Source organism: Lutra lutra, chromosome 8 (genome assembly GCF_902655055.1).
Source record: "Lutra lutra chromosome 8, mLutLut1.2, whole genome shotgun sequence".
Taxonomy (NCBI): domain Eukaryota; kingdom Metazoa; phylum Chordata; class Mammalia; order Carnivora; family Mustelidae; genus Lutra; species Lutra lutra.
Window position 1 is genome coordinate 55,819,768 of NC_062285.1, and position 20,679 is coordinate 55,840,446.

The 20,679-nt window shown below is 48.7% G+C and overlaps 1 long non-coding RNA gene across 2 annotated transcripts; it reads left to right on the plus strand.

The window, feature by feature from the left end:
• The first annotated feature begins 12,883 nt into the window (after positions 1-12,883).
• On the plus strand, positions 12,884-15,017 carry LOC125107462 (uncharacterized). 2 transcript variants are annotated; one of them, XR_007129565.1, is made up of 3 exons: positions 12,884-13,064; positions 14,385-14,480; positions 14,834-15,017. It is a non-coding gene; the product is annotated as an uncharacterized LOC125107462 (long non-coding RNA). The 2 variants fall into 2 exon arrangements; XR_007129564.1 differs by having other exon boundaries at positions 14,385-14,456.
• Positions 15,018-20,679: the final 5,662 nt, after the last annotated feature.

Here is a 20,679-nt window from a genome sequence, read left to right on the forward strand (position 1 = left end):
TGCTTTCCCCTCTTGCTCTGCCTCTCTGCCTACTTGTGATCTCTCTCTGTCAAATAAATAAATAAAATCTTAAAAAAAAAAAAACCCAACAGAAAAAAACCATCCTGTCAGTGGCCATGTCTCTATCGGTCTTTCTCACTTTGACTTTGGACTTGGCAGTTCTACTAGCAGCATCTGGGGGAACTATCCTGTGAGCAGCTAGAAAAGCAAGGCTACAGCTTGGGAGAGGCAGGGGCTAGGGGCTGCAACTCACAAGGCTAATGCTAGTCCTCAGGGCCTTTGCACAGACTGGAAAAAGTCAGCCTCATCCTTGTCTCCTTGGCCTTCTGCATAGGAGGCCTCCTATGCCTCCTGCATAGCCAAATGTGGGGGCCCTGTCTGGAGCACCCACCTAAAAGATTTGGGGGAAAACCCAAAGATGAGATGGCCTACGGAAAAGGATCAGAGCAAAGAAGAGGGCAAAGAGCTAAGGCAAGAAGAGGAGGAAGAGACAGAAGGAAAAGAGAGGAGAAGGGGGAGGAGGTCCAGACTCTTGCCAGTTCCTAGGAAGAGACCCCGAGAGAGAGGTCATGAAAGCCAAGGAGAAGGAGTTTCAAGGAGGAGCTGTCCACGGGGCAGATACACAGAGTGATCAGGAAGGCTGAGGACAAGAGCACTTCCAGATAGTGATGAATATGGAGGGCAGGTGGTGAAGGGCTGGGGAGCGAGTGAGTGGTTACTGACGAAGTGGAGGCAGAGGGTAAACTTCTGGGGAAGGAAAGGAGAAAAGGGTATGATGTGCTGTTAGGGGTAAGGAGGTTGCTGGAAGGCTTGCTGAGGATGGTACAGTTTAGCAAGGCTGGTCAATGATTAAACCAGCGGCAACAATAGAGGGGCTGGTGCGATGCCAGGCCAAGTCCAGGGAACAATGCAAGCACATAGCACCTGCTTCGAGATCAGCAGCAGGACTCACCTAGCCTGAGGTCCTGTGGGAAGGAACATTTGATCTGAAAGCTGAGAGGTAATATAGGATGAGTAGGTGGCAAAGCTGGGACTTGACATATGTCACCCCTACATACTCTTGCCTCTCAGCCAGTGCGAAGAAGAGACAGAGGCAGAGGGGACGGCGACACATGCGGTGGGATACAAGGTCTACCCTGCGAGGCGGGAAAGGACGTGTAAAAAGTTTGAGGTCCTGGCGGAGGTTACGCAGAGTTTACACAGAGCAGCCCTGTGATGAGACTGCGTACAGAAGAAACAATCTCTACCCTGGGGATCTCTCACTGAGAGACAGCGGGAAGGGGCGGTGGAAACTCAGGGGGGAAGAAATCTAAGCTTAAAACTTTGCCAGAATGCCAGACCACTGGGCAGGGCTGAGCCGAGAAGCAAAGGCATCCAGGAGAGCTCCCTGGAGGAGGAGGAGCCCAGGGGCTGGAAGCTGGCAAGATGGATGGAAGCAGCTGTCTAGAAAACAAGGGAGAGGGGCGCCTGGGTGGCTCAGTGGGTTAAGCCGCTGCCTTCGGCTCCGGTCATGATCCCAGGTCCTGGGTTCGAGCCCCACATCGGGCTTTCTGCTCAGCAGGGAGCCTGCTTCCTCCTCTCTCTCTGCCTGCCTCTCTGCTTACTTGTGATTTCTCTCTGTCAAATAAATAAATAAAATCTTTAAAAAAAAAAAAAAAGAAAACAAGGGAGAGTGAGATGTAGCTTGAGAGAGGGCGTATTGGAGTTTGGGTCAGAGCAGGTGGTGGCACTGGGGGTAGCTGAAGGTGCTGAAAATCATGGAGTTAAGGATCTCAAGGAAAAGAGAGGGTGGGAAGAGAGCATAGATTTTGGAATCAGACAGACCTGGTTTGTGTCCTAGCTTTGCTGTTTGTCTCTGAGTGACCTTGATCCCTTGCGTTGCCCGAGTTAGTGAGCTTCTCGGAGCTTTGGTTTCCTCATCGGTTGCTGCAGGAAACGAACTGCAGCTGATAATGGGGCCCGGAGCATAGCAGGTGTTTTTCACGGGTTCTCCCCTGCCTCCTTCTCCTCGGCTCTCCAACAGCAGGGAGGTTCAAGCCTCTAGTTTGGTTCAGCTCCACCGTGAGCTGGGAATACAAAGATAAACACAAATAAATAATAACAATCAAGGAGATCATTATTAGAGGGGACAGATATCCGAAGAAACAAAATACAGCGTGAGAGGTGCTATGAAAAGTTCTAAAGTACTGTGGGAGGAGAGAGTGCTTCATCCATTCACCAACCATTTGTAGGGCACCTGCTAGACGAAGACATGTTCCAGTCTCTGGGGGCACCGCGAGGAAAAGCCAGAGAAGCTTGCTGCTCTCATGGCATTCATAGTCTTGCAGTTGAAGGACTGGGGACACGGAGGAGGGAATGCTTGGACAGAGCTTCAGGAAATGAGTAAGAACTTGCTATGGAGATGAGGGGGTCGAGGAGAAGGCTTTCCAGATCGAACAGGGTCTAACACAGTCCTTTTCTCTGAATTTCAGGTCTGTGTCACCTGCTGGTCATGGGATAGTATCCCCTCTTGGAGCTTTCAAAGTAATCTTGAACCTGTCAGATCTGGGGTGCCTGGCTGGCTCAGTCGGTTCAGCATGCAACTCTTGATCTCGGGGTTGTGAGTTTGAACCCCACGTTGGGCATAGAGATTGCTTAAAAACAAAATAAAGCTGAAAAACACCACAAAGTTATCAGATCTCAGGATGAACCTGCGATCTTCCTGCATCAATATTTTTCCAGTGATTTTTAACAATTCAGAGTCTTTAAAAAGATTTTATTTATTTATTTGACAGAATGAGAGAGAGCACAAGCAGGCAGAGTGGCAGGCAGAGGGAGGGAGAGAAGCAGGCTCCCTGCTGAGCAAGGAGCCCGATGTGGGACTCAATCCCAGAACTCCAGGATCACAATCTGAGCTGAAGGCTGTGGCTTAACCAACTGAGCCACCCACGTACCCGAGATTTTTTTTTTTTAGGTATAATTTGCATATGGTAACATTCACTTTTTTTAGGATGGAATTCTTTGCGTTTTGACAAAGGAATACAGTCGTTTGTTCCTTTTTACTGCTGTATAGTGTTTCACCCTATGGAGGTACCATAATTTGTTTATCCATACACTAGTACCTGGATATTTAACCTGTTTTCAGTTTTTAGAATGAATTATGAATAAAGCTGTTGTAACCATTGATGTAGATAGGTCTCTGTGTGGATACACATTTTTATTTCTCTTGGATAAAATACCCAGGAATGGAACTAGAAGGTTGGATAAGTATGTGTTTAACTTTGTAAGGAAAGGCCAAAGTGTTTTCTAAAGCAGTGGTATCATTTTGTATTCCCACCGTGATGTTTTAGAATTTAGTGGCTTTGGATCCTGTACACATTTTGTATTGTCTGTCCTTTTTTTAAACGACTTTTTGTAATGTTAGCTTTTCTGGTGATTGCTTAGTGGTATTTCATTGTGGCTTTAATTTGTGATTCCTAATGATTGATGATGTTGTGCCTCTGCTCCTGGATTTCTGTTGCTATCTCTTTCTCTTCTTTGATGAAGTGTATATTCAAATCTTTACCCATTTTTACCCATTCTGTTTTATTATTATTAAAATTTGAGAATTTCCTATAGGTCTGGATTTACATTCTTCATCATATATGTGATTTACAATTATTTTCTCTTGGTCTATGGTTGCCTTTCCATTTTCTTGACCTTGCCTTTTGAAGAGAAGTTATTAATTTTGAAGAAGTCCAATTTATTAAGTTTCTATTTTATGAATCATGGTTTGATGCTGTATTTGAGAAATCTTTGCCTATCTTAAAGTCACAAAGATCTTTCCTATTTTTTTCCTAGAAGTTTTATGGTTTTATGTATTACATTTTGGCTTGTGATTCATTAGAGTTAATTAATGTGTTTGGCAGATACTTTCTCACAATCTGTGGCCTATCTTTGTATTTTCTTAACAAATGGCTCAGTGGGTTAAAGCCTCTGCCTTCGGCTCAGGTCATGATCTCGGGGTCCTGGGATCAAGCCCCGCATTGAGCTCTCTGCTCAGCAGGGAGCCTGCTTCCTCCTCTCTCTCTGCCTGCCTCTCTGCCTACTTCTGATCTCTGTCTGTCAAATAAATAAATAAAAATCTTAAAAAAAAAAAAGAACAGTTGAAGTGGTTTTTTTTTAAAATATTTTTATTTTTATTTATTTGACAGACAGAGGTCACAAGTAGGCAGACAGGCAGGCAGAAAGAGGGGAGGGGGAGAAGCAGGCTCCCTGCTGAGCAGAGAGCCTGATGCGGGGCTCAGTCCCAGGACCCCGAGATCATGAACTGAGCCGAAGGCAGAGGCTTTAACCCACTGAGCCACCCAGGCGCCCCAACAGTTGAAGTTTTAATTTTGATAAAATTCCATTATCAATTTTTCTTATAAGGTGTGTTTTTTGTGTTCAATCTAGGATATCTTTACCTAACCCAAGATCACTAAGACTTTTTCTTATATTTCCTTCTAGAAGTTGTACAGTTTTAGATTTTATGTTTTGAGTTGATTCTTGCCTATGACGGTTGAAGTTCGTTCCCCCCCCCACGAGGATGTCCAATTGTTCTAGCAGTATTTGTTGAAAAGACTATCCTTTCTCCAGTGATTTACCTTGACACCATTGTGTGAATCTCTTTCTGGACTCTCTTATGTTCTATTGATGTATATATCTGTCCTTAGGCTGATACCTCACTGTCTCAATTACTGTAACTTTATGGCAATTCTTGAGACTAGGTGGTATGAATCCAAATTTCTTTTTCTTTTTCAAAATTGTTTTAGCTACTCTAGGCCCTTTGCCTTTTTGTATAAATTTTTAGAATAATTTTGTCAATTTTTATTTAAAAGTGTACTGAGATTTTGATTGGGACTGCATTAAATTACGGATCAATTCAGAGAGAGAATTAGCATTGTAACAGTATCAAGTCTTCCAGTCCATGAACTTGGTCTATCTCTCCATTCATATAGATCTCCTTTAATTTCTTTCATTAATGTTTTGTGGTTTTCAGCACAAAAATCTTGCACATATTTTGTTTGATTAGGAGGTATTTTATGTTTTAAATCTGATGATAAATTATTTTGTGCTTTCAATTTCAATTTCTGATCGCTCATTGTTAGTATATAGAAATATAACTGATTCTTAAACGTTGATCATTTATCCTGTAAACTTGCTAAATTCTTTTATTAGTTCTAGTGACTTTTTTGTGTATTCTTTAGGATTTTCTACATAGACTATTATTTTATTTGTAGATAGACAGCTTTATTTCTTCTTTTGTGATCTCTATGACTTTGATTTATTTTTCTTGACTCATTCCACTCAAGAACACCTCCAGTATGATGCTGAGTAGAAGTGGTGGGAGATAATATCTGGAACAGATAATATATGGAAACATCCTGCTCATCCAAGACCTTTGCACATGCAATGCCCTATATCTAGATCATTCTTTTTCCTTACTGCAGCCTTTTCTATTAAGTTATATTTAATAGTTCAGTTCAAGTACTGTTCCTTAATTCTTTCAAAATTAAGTCATGTTCTTTTGTGATATACACAGGATATAGGATCGTGTTTCTTTTATTAAAATAACTTATAGCAGTTTATATTTACTGCTTTATTAGATTATGTTTATTGCTTTATTATATTTACTGTATTTACTGAGATTATTAGGTTGCTATCTTTATAACTAGATTGTAAGCTTGGGGGCCATGTCTATTTGGCTCATCATTGGGTTTTTAGTGCCTGCACTTATTAGGTGATCAATAGATATTTCTTAAATATATGGGGAACCAAGAGGTAGCAGAAAAATGTAAGAGGCAGAAGGTGAAGTGGGAAAGGTCGGTGAGATCCAGATCAAGGAGGGCCTTGAAGGCTATGAAGAGTTTGCACTTCCCTGGTTCTCAACTTTGTTTTGCACCATATACGCTGGGGAACATGTTATGAATGCAGGTGCCCAAGTGGCACCCCCATTTGCAGAATAATACTTTTTGGTATTGGGGTCTGGGCCTCCATTTTTAAAAAATTTCTAAGATTTATTTATTTTTTTTTAGAGAGAGAAAGCAGGAGTGGGAGGGGCAGAGGGAGAGGGAGAGAGAGAATCTCAAGCCAACTCCTTGCTAAGCCTGGAACCTAAGGTGAGACTCAATCTCATAACCCTGAGATCACAACCTGGGCCAAAACCAGGAGTCAGACGTTTAATGGACTGTGCCACCCAGGCACCCCTGGGTCTCCATTTATAACCAGTTCCCCAGGGGTGCACCAAAGGCAGCTGGGTACTGTTTCAGAATCTGGAGAGACATTGAAGCTTGGAGCAAGACAGCGTCATGATCATTTTGCTTTTTGGCAAGACTACTCTAGCTAGATGTCTTGAAAAAGTATGAAGGGACAAGATTGGAGATTACCGCAACCATCTAGATAAGTGATAATGAATGCCTCAATTAAGGGAGGAGAATCAGTGGAAATACAGGGAAGAACATAAATTCAAGGGAAATTTAGAAGTTAGAGTTGGCTGGTCTTGGTGTCTAATTGGATGTATGGGGAATGAAGAAGTAAGAATACCAACAATAACGACTAACAATCATTGAGCACCTGTGATGTGGCAGGCACAATTCTACATGCTTTATATATATCATGATTTAGCTTCATAACAACCACATGAAGCAGAGTATAGTACCTCAGTTCTTCAGGTGACTCCTAGGTTTCTCATTTTGGAAGGGATGATGTTGTCCATCAGATGGGAATTATGAGAGGAAGTGAGGCCAGGAAGGTGGTGTTATAGAATGATTTCAGTTTGAAGCCTACTAATTTTGAGACTTGGGTGAGATCCAAGGAAGCGTTTGGAAACATGGTTCTGCAGCTCTCCTGAGAGTCTGGGAGCCATCACCCTGGAAGTGGGTGAGATTGACTAGAAGAAAAGAGGTTAGGGGCGCCTGGGTGGCTCAGTGGGTTAAGCCGCTGCCTTCGGCTCAGGTCATGATCCCAGGTCCTGGGTTCGAGCCCCACATCGGGCTCTCTGCTCAGCAGGAAGCCTGCTTCCTCCTCTCTCTCTCTGCCTGCCTCTCTGCCTACTTGTGATTTCTCTCTGTCAAAAAAATAAATAAAATCTTTAAAAAAAAAAAAAGAAAAGAAAAGAGGTTAAAGCCAAGTCTCTCGATCAGACCTCTGTGGATGGATTTCCTGATTTCCTGACTACATGTGGTTGGATTTCCTGCCTCTTGAGTTATATGGGAGATGCTGGTGATCTGTGATTGTGCCAAATGAATGTGTGTGGCCCACCAAAAAGATAAAGGATGACAGATACAGGCGAGGGTCAGATAGAGAGGATTCAAGAATGAAGACTGCCAAAGAATGGCCCGAGGGATTGGAAGTAGAAGGAGATGTCAGGAGGCCAAGGAAATAGTCTTTCAAGAAAGATGAAGAGGTCAGTGGTGTCCAGTCCAATATCATAGGTAGGTCAAGTAAGAGAAACTTGGAAAGAGTCCACCAAATTCAGCTATTAGTTGATCGTTAGTGCATTTTTTTTAAAGATTTCCTTTATTTATTTGAAAGAGAGAGCGAGAGTGAGCATGTGAATGTGGGCGGAGGGTTAGAGGGCAGAGAGACAGGGAGAATCTCAAGCAGACTTCCCCAGGAACACAAGAGAACGACTTGGGGCCCAATCTCAAGGCCCTGAGATCATGATCTAAGTCAAAACCAAGGGTCAGAAGCTAAACCAATTGAGCCACTTTAAAACCACTAATGATCAGGTGCCCCTGATCATTAGTGGTTTTAAAGATTTCCACGGCTGGGGGCACCTGGTGGCTCAGTGGGTTAAGCCTCTGCCTTCAGCTCGGGTCATGGTCTCAGGGTCCTGGGATTGAGCCCCGCATCGGGCTCTCTGCTTAGAGGGGAGCCTGCTTCCTCCTCTCTCTCTCTGCCTGCCTCTCTGCCTACTTGTGATCTCTGTCAAATAAATAAATAAAATCTTAAAAAAAAAAAAAAAGATTTCCATGGCTGGTGGCTGGAGGGGGTTAGATAGGGCGAGGTGAGAATTGAGGATGAACGCGGCCTCTTCTTTTGAGAGGCTTGGCTATGGACAGAGAGGTGTCAAGAGTCAAGGATGATTCCCCTCCCCTCTCCCCTTCCCACTCTTCTTCCTCTCTTTCTTTTTTTTAAGGAGGAGAGACTTGCACATGGATACAGGAAGAGGGGAGAATCCGTGGCCGTGGGGTAGCAGGACTGAGAGAGGAGCCGCTTGATGGAGCCAGCTCTCAGGGACTAGAGTTGAGAGTGCGTGTGGAAGGCCTGGCCCTGAGCACAGCAAAGGCCACCTCCAGGAAGGAGTTACGGGTGACTGTAAATACAGGCAACAGGCGAGGGGAGCATTAAGGAGCCGGTGCCAGCCATGGAAGCCCCTTCAGACTCCAGGAGTTTATGAGTCTGGTGCCTGGCAGAGGGGGAGGTGTAATGATGTATCTTTGCAGCTGAGGAGACACCCTCTTCTGCCTTTTCCTTAGCCTGGGACGCCCTCCTTCTGTTCTGTCTTGTCCTCCTCCAGAAAGCCTTCCTGGACTGACACCTCCACTCTGCCCCTCCCAGCAGCTGGCTCAGCTCCCCATTCCTTCCTTGCCCCAGCAGAGGCCAAGAGCTACCCCCTGGTTCAGTATCTGTCTGTCTGTGTCTGGCCTCTGGAGAGAAAGCACCCGGAAGGGGAGGGGAGGGGATGAAAACACATGTGAATCTGTAAAATGGGTGGCTTCTTTCTCAGGGCTGCCCTTCCCCAGCTCTCAGGATGAGCTTTGGCTGGCCACAAGGGGGTGCTTGGCCAGAGAAGACCTGGCTGGCATGGTCTGGGCAGCCGGCTCAGTTGGCACGCTGGCATCTGGGGCCCTACTCTGACTGGGACCTTTGCTCCCTACACCGATGGCCCTGGCCTCTGTTGCCATGACTGCCCTTTAGTTTGGGGTAAACAGAGCACTTCCTCCTCCTCCTGTCCAGCTTACTGACATGCAAGTGTCTTTCCAGGGCTGGGCTGGAATTTCAAGCGTGCAGCCCTCCCTCCCCGCAATTCTTGGGAAGGCACAAGGTGGTGAGTCACCGAATTTAGGTTTCTTTCTACCACCTCACTGTTATCTGGTTGCCCCTGCCTGCTCCCCACCTGCCCCGCCTATTTCCTGCTGGAATTGGAAAGGGATGGAGATAAGGTCTGAGACTCATTTGGTGTATTAAACTGGGTGGTGGGGTGTAGGGAGGAGTCCTCCCAACCTGGATTACCTCCTTGGGGCTGTTTCTGGGCTGTAGAGACCTTCCTGAGGCCTATCCAATCCCTAGTATCAATGAGAATAATCGCAGCCTCTTTTCTCCCTTATCTTCTGGATCCTGGGGGCCCAGGGTGAAGGAGAGGAGGACATAGGAAAAAAGGAATGTGGGGGAGAGGAAATAGGGATCAGAGGGGAGATGAGGACTCGTTGGGATAGAATAGAATCAGAGAACCATTCATTCCTTCCTTCTGTGAATTGAACCAATTTCTGTGCTGGGGACTGAGCAAAACAGAAATGTGTAAGGCAGGAGCCTGCTTTTGAGCCTGCAGTAGGTGCTGGTGTGAGGACCCTGGACTTGAAATTTGGGGACTCTGTTTGAAGGCCCAGTTACTAGTTGCTGGGCAATTTACCGTAATGACACTGAACCCCCAAGGTCATTATGAGGACCGAATGAGACAAATACGGGAGACTGCCCCATTAGCCCATGTTCAAGGCATATTAGATGCCTGTGGATCAGGTTTCCAATGAGGGAAGTGCTCAGGCAAGGGTGACCCAACCCAGGGGTAAAACAAAGGCTAGTTTTGGGGGGTCTCTGTGGGAGTGGTGATTTCCAGCAGTGGTGACCAGGGCAGGCTGTGTGGGCAGATGCCTGGTGTGTGATTTTCATTCAGTAAATGTTTGCAGAATGAATGGGGTGTGCTAGAGCCAGGGCAGGCAGGAGGGATAAGATTTCAGCAGGTGCAGGTGATAGGGAGGTACTGTGGGAGGGAAGGGCAGGGCCCCAGGGCTGGGGCAGGGAGGCAGCCAGTGCCAGGCAGGGCTCAGCTCAGCCAGAGGAGGAGTTTGACCTTTATTCTGAAGGCAAAGGGAGGCTCTGAACTGGGGAGTGACTGGATCAAAGTGGTGTTTATGGAGGATCAGTCTAGCTGAGCCTGGCCAGAGGACAACTTAGAGCAAAGCTACTGGGGGAGTTAGAGGGGGACGAGACAGAGGGACATATGTGTCTTGGAGCTTCAGATTGGGTGACGTCAGCTCCCCCTCCACTCTGCAAAGGGCCCGTTCATACCCACAGGTCTCCAGGACCCATCTCACCTGCCTGCAAGAAGGAGGAGGGAACATCACAGGGAGGTAGAGAATTTCTCAGGGACACAGAGAGCAAAGCAACACCGCCTCCTGCCTCCTCATCCCTCTAAGGGACTGGGAGCCCAGCTCAGGGTATGGGCTTCGGGAGGAGGACCAGATCTGGAGCTAGAACCTGGGTCCTTTGCATTTTGGGTCCTGCTCCCGTCCTCTAAGAGGAAGGGTAAGTCAATGTGTTTTTTAAAGCGAGGGAGATGTGTCTGGGTGCCTCAGTCGGTTAAGCATTGGACTTGATTTTGGCCAAGGTATAATGATCTCAAGGTCCTGGGACTGAGCCGCGCATCAGGCTCTGGGCTTAGCTTGGAGTCTGCTTGTCCTTTTCCTTCTGCTCCTCTCCCGACTCACTGGCTCTGTCTCTAAAATAAGTAAATACAATCTTTTTTTTTTTTTTTTTTTTAAAGACTTTGTTTACTCATTTGACAGAGAGAGAGAAGGTGAGAGAAGGAACACAAGCAAGGGAAGGGGGAGAGGGAGAAGCAGGCTTCCTGCTGAGCAGGGAGCCCGATGCAGGGCTTGATCCCAGGATCCTGGGATCACAACCCAAGCCAAAAGCAGACGCTCAATGACTGAGCCACCCAAGTGCCCCTAAATAAATAAAATCTTAAAAAAATAAAAATAAAGCTAGAGAAATAGGCAATGGACGCAGAGAGAGAGGACCCATTACGTTCCAGGAACAGCTGGGCTCGAACCCCAGAGCTCAGTAGCAGGAGGCTGAGATGACAGTGCTGTCCAGCCCTGGGACAGAACTTCCCTGGCTGGGGTTGGGGGCGTGGGAGGGGAAATTTCTGGCTTGGCGCTGGCTAGTAGGAGTTTGACACCCTTAGCCGTTGCTGGGACCAGTCAACCTGATCCATCTCTTCTCCCCCTTTGCTCCCAACCTCCTTTAGTCCAATCTTCTGTCGGACCCCACACCCAGGAGGCATGTTGCCCAGGCCTACCATCCCGGCAGCCCCCCAAGCTCTGACTCAATCTGAGTTCCTGGGAACCCAGAGATAGCCAGTTTTGCTCTCCGGAGGTTGGGAGATAAGGTTTATGACCCTGGATGGGCCCATTCCTAGTGAGGGAGTCTCTTCTATAGACCTACACCTCTAACTGCATTCCTCTGGGGGCCTGACCTTGCCCTGCCTGACTCAGCCCCCCCCCCCCCCCCCCCCCCCCCCCCCCGCTAGGAATTACAGACCATCTGAGAGCACCACTTTCAGAACCTGCCAGACCCCCTTCCCTGAGGTCATTTCCCCATTGTCCCAGCCAGGCTGTGCTCTTGCCCCCTCGAGGCCTGCTGCCCCCACACTCCTCCATTCCTTGGCTTCTGGGCAGGCCTGGCCCCATCGAAGTCTGAGTGGGGAGTTCCAGCACGGCAGCTCCTTCAAAGGAGCACCCCCTGCCCTAGTCACTCATTGCTACTCCTAGGATTCCTTAGATGAGCCAGTGCGGTAGGAGGGAGCTACGAGTGACTGCAGAGTGTAGAGGGGAGTGAGCTTCATCACAGGGCCCTTTCATGGAGGGAGGGAGATGAAGGACAAGAGGAAGGGGGAGATTTTGGAGAAGAGTTTGTGGTTTTCTCTCATCACAGTAGGGGTCTGATATAGGGACTTTATGGGGCCAAGAAAAGCTCTGACAACTACTGTCATCCCATAATTTGCTTGACAGATGAGTGAACAAAAGCTGAGAGCCCAAATCAAGTATGATTTCAAGTTCACTGCTGTCTCTGCTGTGAAGAAATGATCACAGAGAGGGAACTCTGGGAAATTCAAAGTTCTAAAAACCAAATTGATTGATTGATTGATTGGGTGGGGAGGGGTAGAGGGAGAGGGAGAAGCAGTCTCCCTGCTCAGCACAGAGCCCAACTTGGGGCTCCATCTCATGACCCTGAGATCATGACCTGATCTGCAGTCAAGAGTCAGATGCTTAACCGACTGAACCACCCAGATGCCCCCAAACCAAATTAATTTAAATGAAATTAAAGGAATTCCGGAAATAAATGGTACTGCTCCTTCTTTATACAGACACAACTTCCCCTCACTTGTCCAGTGTCACGCAGCAATTTGGAGACTGAGTTGAGATTAGAGCACATATGATTTGATTTCCAAATTTATGTTTTTCAGCTATTCTATATTGTTCTAAGGATTGTTTAAAAATAAGTATCAGAGCCATTTCATTTCATTTAATCACAAATCCAAGATCACTGAGTGGCAGTAGGAAGTGCAGAAGTGAAAGGACTTGAGAGTGTGGCAGCTCCCAGGGTGAGGAGGAAGGATGGAGAGCTGGGAGGACACTTATGTCAGTCAGCTTCTCAGCTGTTCTGGAATTCCTGGGTCTCCCCAGATCAGCAGGGGCCAATTCGGCAGGGTTTCCCTTCTGGAAGTCATCTTTCTTTATCAGAGGTGCTGGCTGATAGGAGTCAAGACTTTCATGCTGGCCTGGAGAATCTACATGGCTATCTCCTGCCTCTTTCAGCTTGGCTCTGGCTAGACCCAGGGGCCTGGGAAACCTCACTTTGGGTTTCAGAGCTAGAAAGGTTGAATTGAATTCTGATTGTGACACTTGAGTGCTTTGTGACCTTAGGGAATATTTTGAAACTTTGAGTTTCCCTATTGTAGAGGTGTAAAATGAGGCTATCTGTATTTTCCCTGTAGGCTTAAGTGTGAAGATTGAATGGGGCTATAAAAAGTCTATGGTGTGGGGAGTGCCTGACATCTGGTATGATCTTGGAGGGAGAGGGAGGCAGGGAGGAGGGACATGGCTTGGGAGGCAGACGGGGCCCAGTTCGGCGTCTCCCAGCTGCTCCAAGCTTTTCTTCACCTCCAGACTGTTCCTTCAGCTCTAAAATGGAGATAATGTTTATTTCATAGTTTCCATAAGGATTAAAAGTTGTCTTTACTGTCTTAGGGGAACTCCTAGTCCCCTGGGGGTGCCTGAACCCACACCCCAGTCTGGCAGACCAGGTCAGAGCTGAGGGTGTCTAATCATAGTGTGGGCTTAGAGGGCTGGGAGGAAAGCCTGAGAGGTCTGGGAGGGCTTCCTGAAGGAGGTGCCTGGGGTAGAACCAGGCTGGAGGGACAGAGATAGAGAGAGAGAGAAGGAGAATCCCTAGGCTGGTGACCTGCATAGTGGGGGAGAGAGAGAGATTTTTGGAGCTGGCTGCTATGAGAAACAGGGTCCAGCCATGGGTGGGAGGGGGCAGCTGGGGGTGGAGGGTCAGTGTGGCTGGTTATGGGAGCCATGGGAACCATGGACCCATGGATCTAGGAGGAAGCCTGGGGAGTTCGACTTCTGCAGCTGGACTCTTCCGAGTCAGAAGCACAGATGTGGGAGGGAAATGGCCCTCTCCTTGGGAAGGACTTTCTCTCCTCTGCCTCCTAGGGGCTGGAGGCTGCTTCCACAGCCCAGGCTTCTCTTAGTTTCCTGAGATGAATCACCTGGGAAACCTGAGGAGTTAAGGAAGGAGATGAGGCAGCTCCTGGCATTGGGGAATAGATGGCTTTAGCCTGGAATTCTGTTGGGAAGGCAGAAACACATGACTTGTTGCCCTGGGAGCTTGCCTAATACTTTCCTGAGGCTAAATTGGCCTAGCCCCCCCACTGCCCCACCTTCCAAGCCCATTCCTACCTTCCAGGTCAGCAGATTTGCCCGAAGACCTATGAATGAGTCACTGTGACCTGCTTTGGGGTTACCTTGAGCCTTAGAGACCAGGGAGTCCGGGGGTGGGGGTAGGTTGGTCACCGAGTGGTAGGTAGCAGGGCTTTCTTGGGCCCCGAGCTGCTCATTTGTGAATTCATTCATCCTATGTTTGGTGGAGTGCCTGCTAGGCATTTCCCAATGCTGTAAATCTGGCCAACAACAAGACGATGTCCCTGCCTTCATGGGAGAGGTCCCCTAAGTCTGTCAGAATCCATACAGTAGGAGAGGTGATCTAGAGGTTCAACAAATACTAGTCAAATGAATACAATATGTGTTTTTCAAATTGCTAACTAAAAGAGGAAAAATGTCTTTGGACCATTTCTTCTGGCTTATCCACAGGACGGCTTCCCTCGATGGAGGTAACTGGATACTGACTCTGTGGGAGAGCAGCGCTGGAAAGAGCATGCTCAGGTGTGGACTTACTCCAGACTCAAGGTCAAGTCCTAAAGGACATTCCGTTTCCACACCTGTGAAACGGGCTTAATGGAATCCTCCTCATGGGTTATTTTAGGATATCCAATAATGTAGGCAAGAGCTCTGACACTTTGATGTTAGTGGGAACCCCATAAATGAGAGCCGCCCCCATGAGCCCCACCATTCTCACCACCGCCATCACTGCCACCATCGCTGGCAGGGAACAGAGCCCTGGGTTGAAAGAGGGCAAAGGCAAGCTGTTTCCCTGGGCAGGGGTCAGTTTGCATGGCTGGCTCCCTAGGAATTGGATTTGCAAGCTTCTGTTTTGCATGTTGGCAGATTTTTGCTCGCTCCCCTTTATTACTCTCTGCTAGAGTCCTCCTTACGGCCCCAGTTGCCACCTCCCTCTAGTGACCCTCAGCCCTGCGGAGCCAGCTGGCACTCTCTCCCACCTGGGCACCTACTACCGTCGGTTGGGCAGGCACTTTGGAGGGCACAAAAATGAGTGAGATGCCGTTCCATCCTGCAAGGGGGTGACCAGGACTTAAATTCTTACAAGGCCACTGTGTCAAAGCGGGTGTCGGCACAAGTTCCAGGTGGGGGTGGGTGGGGAGGAGGGGCTGCTGGCCGGGGTCGGGGGGTGGGGGGTGTGGAGGGGGTAGGGGTGGGTGGGGAAAGCTGCTGGAGGGAGGCTTTAGGAAAGGTAGGGGACAAGCATGGAGTGGTGGCTAGGGTCCAGCTAACACAGGCTGACCTGCCGCTGCCAAGCCCTGGTCCCCTATCTCCTGTTCACCTCAACACTCTTGGCTGGCTGCCATTGTCTGCATCTTCAGCTGAGAAAAAGGAACATTCAGAGAGATTCAGTCCCTTGCCCAACTTCACATGCTTAGGAAGTGGCTCCCCAATTCTTCTTTTTTTTTTTTTAATTTTTTGGGAAAGATTATTTATTTATTTGGCAGAGAGAGACACAGCGAGAGAGGGAACACAAACTAGGGGAGGGGAGAGTGAGAAGCAAGCTCCCCGCTGAGCACGGGGGCAAGGAGCCCCAAGCGGGGCTTGATCCCAGGATCCTGAGATCATGACCCAAGCTGAAGGCAGACGCTTAACAACTTGAGCCACCCAGGCAACCTCCCCAATTCTTCTGATTGCATTCACTCTCCTGTGGCTTTCTGTCACCCCTGGCTGTGGGGCAGGGGAACACATGTGAGGACAGTGCCAGTCATGAGGAATCCGCGGGGTTCAGATTCCAGTTCTTCTCCTCACAGCTGGATGAACTTGGGGTCACTTTTCTTTCCCTGCCCAACAGGGAAGGTGTTTGTGAGTTTAAAGGAGGTGTAGTGCGCGGTGCCCACCGTAGGCCCTCAGAACACGCTCCTCTGACGCTAGAATCCCCGTGGCCTTCTGCTTGAGCCCATCCTCACGCAGAACAAGTCACAACTTCCCAGAAGATGATGCAGATTCCACTTGCACAAGGCTCGAACTTTTGGAAAGCCTTAGCTCCCAGGGACAAGTCTCTCTCTGGGACTTCTCCCTGTTGATTCTAGCTGTCTTTCCTGGGCTGTGAAGATGAATGTCCCCCCTTTCTCCTAGGGGTCCAGCCTCTTCTCCTCCAGGACTCACTTCCTCAGTCCTGGGGTTGTGTGTCTGTCTCACGGGCTTCTCATCTTCCTCCTCCCCACCACCATCCCAGGCATCTCCTTGCTTTGGCTTCCGAGTATCCAGCCCCTACTCCCACCCCCGAGTCAGACAAGGGTCAGACCCAGTTCTCCCGGCACGTCATGGTCAGTGGCGAGCAAATGGGCTCTCCCACGCTTGCTGCCGAGGACCGTGGAGGGTTTCGTGGTGGGCTCTTTGTGCTGTGGCCGCAGGGAAGGTGTGTGCTTGTGTGCACCTGGGATGAACAGTGGTAAGGAGGCAGGTGCAAAGCACCTGTTCCAGGGAGGGTCTGCACATTCACTCTATGCCCCTCACGCTGGGCTGGTGCCCTGCCAGGCGGAGGCTGGCCCGGAGATCAGAACCAGACACTTAGAAGACCCTGCCCTCTCTGCAAGGAGGTGTGGTCTGATGCGGGTAGGCTGACTATGATGGTAGGGGGAAGTCCAGCGGCTATGACAAATGCACAAAGTGCATGCACCCATCTGGCAGGAGCAGAAGGTGCTAGGGGGAAGCAGGGAGCTGCCAGAAGTGCAGCTGAGTCATCTCCTGGCTTCCCTTCACCTTGGACTTGGCCCTGCAATCAACCTCCACATCCTGTTGGTTCTTCCTTCTTACCAAAGCTCGATTCTATGCCTGCCTTCCCACCCCACGGCTCCTGCCATTCCACACAGCTCCTCAGGAGCCTTCTGCAAGAGCCCCACACCGCCGCCCATCCCTCCTCTCTCCAGTCTGGCCTCTGCCATCTCACCTGCCTATGCAGTTCACTTTCTCTTGCTCAAGCTTTCACCTCATGCTTTCACCCTGTCACCTTCCTGCCGCACACCTCCATGGGACTCTGCAACGTACGGGATAAACTGTCTTGACTTTGAAACCCTCAGTCCCACCTGCCTCCTCACCACTGGTCTTTCCTCTCATTCCATAGGATTCTGGTTCTGGTCCAGTGAGTCCTCACGTTTCTAGATCTTTTCATCCATACTCTTGTTTTGTGAAAACTCAGTCAAGCCCAAATCTATTTTATTATAATTTTTCCCTGTTCTTTAAAGATTTTATTTGTGGGGCGCCTGGGTGTCTCAGTCATTAAGTATCTGCCTTCAGCTCACGTCATGATCCCAGGGTCCTGGGATTGGAGCCCTGTGTCGATGGGCTCCTTGCTCAGGGGGGAGTCAGCTTCTCCCTCTGCCCCCTCCCTGCTCATGCGTGCGTTCTCCTCATCTCTGTCTCTCTCAAATAAATAAATAAAATCTTTAAAAAAATTTTATTTGTTTATTCATCAGAGAGAAACAGAGCACAAGCGGGGGGTGGGGGTAAAGGGGGCCAGAGAAGCAGACCCCCCCGCTGAGCAGGGAACCTGATGTGTGGCTCAGTCCTAGGACTCTGGGATCATGACCTTGGCAGAAGGCAGAGGCTTAACCAACTGAGCCACCCAGGAGCCCCTAGCCCAGACCTATTTTTTTTTTTTTAATTTTATTTATTTATTTATTTGACAGAGACATAGCGAGAGAGAGAACACAAGGAGGGGGAGTGGGAGAGGGAGAAAGCAGGCTTCCTGCTGAGCAGGGAGCCGGACGCAGGGCTTGATCCCAGGTCCTGGGGACCAGAGCCGAAGGCAGATGCCCAACGACTGATTCACCCAAGCGCCCCTAGCCCAGACCTATTTTAAAACAACTCTTCCCTTCCTTTGAAGTCCTAGTAGCGTATGTCTGGATCACTTATTTTTCTGGAATCAATATTTCATTGATAAGGTACAGAAGGTAGGCTGTGGCCAGGCAGAATTTATATTTATACAAGGGCTCAGTGTGCACACCCATATCTTTATACCCCTGTGGTCCTCTAGATTTCCATGCCTTTCTCTGTGTACATTCAGGTTAGTGTAGGCAGTGAACACCTGTTGTTTTTAATCCATCCGACAGACATCTCTTCCACCTTTTTTGGCGAATCACCTGTTTCCGCTCCCTTCTATTATATGGGTTGGGTGGGGCTGACCACCCTTCTCCAGAGACTGGCCTTGAGTGAGATCTGGTCTGGTCCAGATTTACAGTCTTCTGGTTCCCTGGCCATAGCAATTGTTTCCTGGATGAGCACGTGGCCTAAGCCAGCCCTGTGAGAGTCAGCCTTGCAGCTTTAGCTGGAAGGGTTGGGGAAGAGGTCCTCCTTTGGTGGTCATCCTTGCTGCAGCACGGGGCTGATCTGCCCCAGAAGGAAGCTAACATGGAGGAAAACTGGAAAAGTAGAGGAAGACAGTCCTGATGCCGTCCCTGAGCCCCTCATTTTGGCCATGCCAAAAGTCACATGCACCCCTGGTCCTTCCAGGTGTGTGAGCAAATAAATGATCTCTTACACCGAAACCCGTGTGAGTTGGATCTCAGTTGCTTGTAGTCAGGAGTTGTGAGCAATCATGTGTATCTCTGTGTTGGGGTATGGATGATACTGCTGCTTGTGCATAGGGGGGTGGTGTACACTGAAGAGTGGTATGTATGTGGCTGTGATGGCTGGGCAAGGTGAGTGGGGTGCACACAGTCATGTGAGGGCAATGCGTGTGTGTGTGTGTGTGTGTGTGTGTCTCCAGGGCAAGGACAAGTGACTAGCTGCATTGGCACGCATGTGCATGGGTCCGGGGATGGCTTGTATAGGTTGAGGTTGTGTGTGCACAGGCGGGGGTGGGTGGGCATGGGAAGGGTTGTTCCTTCTGGCAGAGCACCTGCCTCCTGTGTGTCATGGGGGCAGGAGTCCAGCTTTGTGTGTCTATGTATCCAGGGAGAATCCAGCCATTGCTAAAAAAAAAAAACCAAAAACCAAAAACCAGAAAACAAAAAAAACCCTGTTTATCGTCATTACCTCTCCTCTTCACAGGAAAATCCTCATTATTTTGGGGCTGAAGCCAAATTCCTTAGAATCTCTGAATGATCTGTAGAATCATAAAACTTGCGGATGTTCTTGAGAAGGTCAGAAATATCAGAGGCTGTTGAGACAAACCCCTAACATCAGAGGAGGAAATCGAGACTTGGGCAGTGACACCTTGTTTTCACTTCCTCCTACCCCAGCAGGCAGGGTGGGGCTGGGCAAGGCTGGCATTGGGGCAGCTCGCTTTTGAGGAGATTGATCCTCTGTCCTGCCTCTCTGTGGCCCTTGGTTGCTTTTATGGTGGGTGATTAACCTCAGGATGTGCCTAGATACCCAGGTATTTATGGCTCCCCTTGATGGGTGTCCTTGATCCCTGAGCCTTCTCAGGAGGCTGTGCTCTAGCTGTTGGCACCCATTTCCTTCCTGTTCCTCCTGCAGCTTCTCACAAAACAGACTGATGTCCCCAAGCCAAAGTGTCCCAGCCACCATGCTGGAGAGGCTGTAAGTATGCGAAGTCCTGGGGCCCATCAGCCCTCTGAATGTCTGAGCGGAGGCCTCAGGCAGCCATAGCCTCCGGCCTGACCCCCTCTGGTCTCAAGCTGAGCCTTTCATTGACCCCCACCTGCCGTACACAAATGATCATTTCTTGTACACCATGATTTGTGATTGTGGAGAAGATTGGGAATGGCCTAAGCATTGGCCCTATCCCTGGATGAGGTGGAGACAGGACGAGCATCTCTCAGAGGACTATGCTTTGTGCATGACTTTGCATGACTTCCCCAGTGTTGTTCCACTTGCTTTTCTGTACCAGGCATAGAAGGTCATTGTTTCTGCATATCAAGAGAGCAGGAGAGGAGCCCCTCTCTTCACCCAGGGGTGGGATGGGTGTCCGGGCTAGCTTGTTAGTGTTTGCCTAAACTGGAACTCTCTAGTGATACGGGGTAGCAGAGATTCAAATGTTCTTGTCCAACCCCATGTGGTGTGGATTATCTCCTTTATAAGCAGAGCCCTAGATTTTCCTGAGCAGCTGGGGCTAGGGGGAGGGGGCTGAAAAATGGAGACTCGGAAGTTTTTATCCCAGACAAGAGTGACTTCAGGCAACGTGAAGGGTAAGGAAGCTCACCTCAGCATGCTTCCCCATCCTCCGGCTTCATTGGGGGACATTTGGATCCAGTGCTGACGCTCTGCTCCTCTCATCCTCAGCCCTTCTCTTAGGCCCTGCCTGGCTAGTGCTGGTTTGCTGACCTGAAGACCGTCTCTCTCTCTCTCTCTCTTTTTTTTTTAAAGATTTTTATTAATTTATTTGACAGAGAGAGACACAGTGAGAGAGGGAACACAAGCAGGGGGAGTGGGAGAGGGAGAAGCAGGCTTCCCACAGAGCAGGGAGCCTGATGCGGGACTCAATCCCAGGACACTGGGATCATGACCTGAGCCGAAGGCAGACGCTTAGCGCCTGAGCCACCCAGGCACCCCTGAAGACCGTCTTTTGGCTGTTAACCCAACATACCACTTTCCTTGCTCCTCATCACAGCAGTGAAGTATGATACAGTGGTGTGCAGCTGGAGAAAGAGTTTCCAGCACTGTGACCTTGGGCATGTTTCTTACCCTCATCTGGTTAAAATGGTGGTTATGACATTTACTTTTCTTATGAAGATTAAAGGAATTAATGTTTATAAGGCCTTTTTCAAAAAATTATTTTAAAGATTTTTATTTATTTATTTGA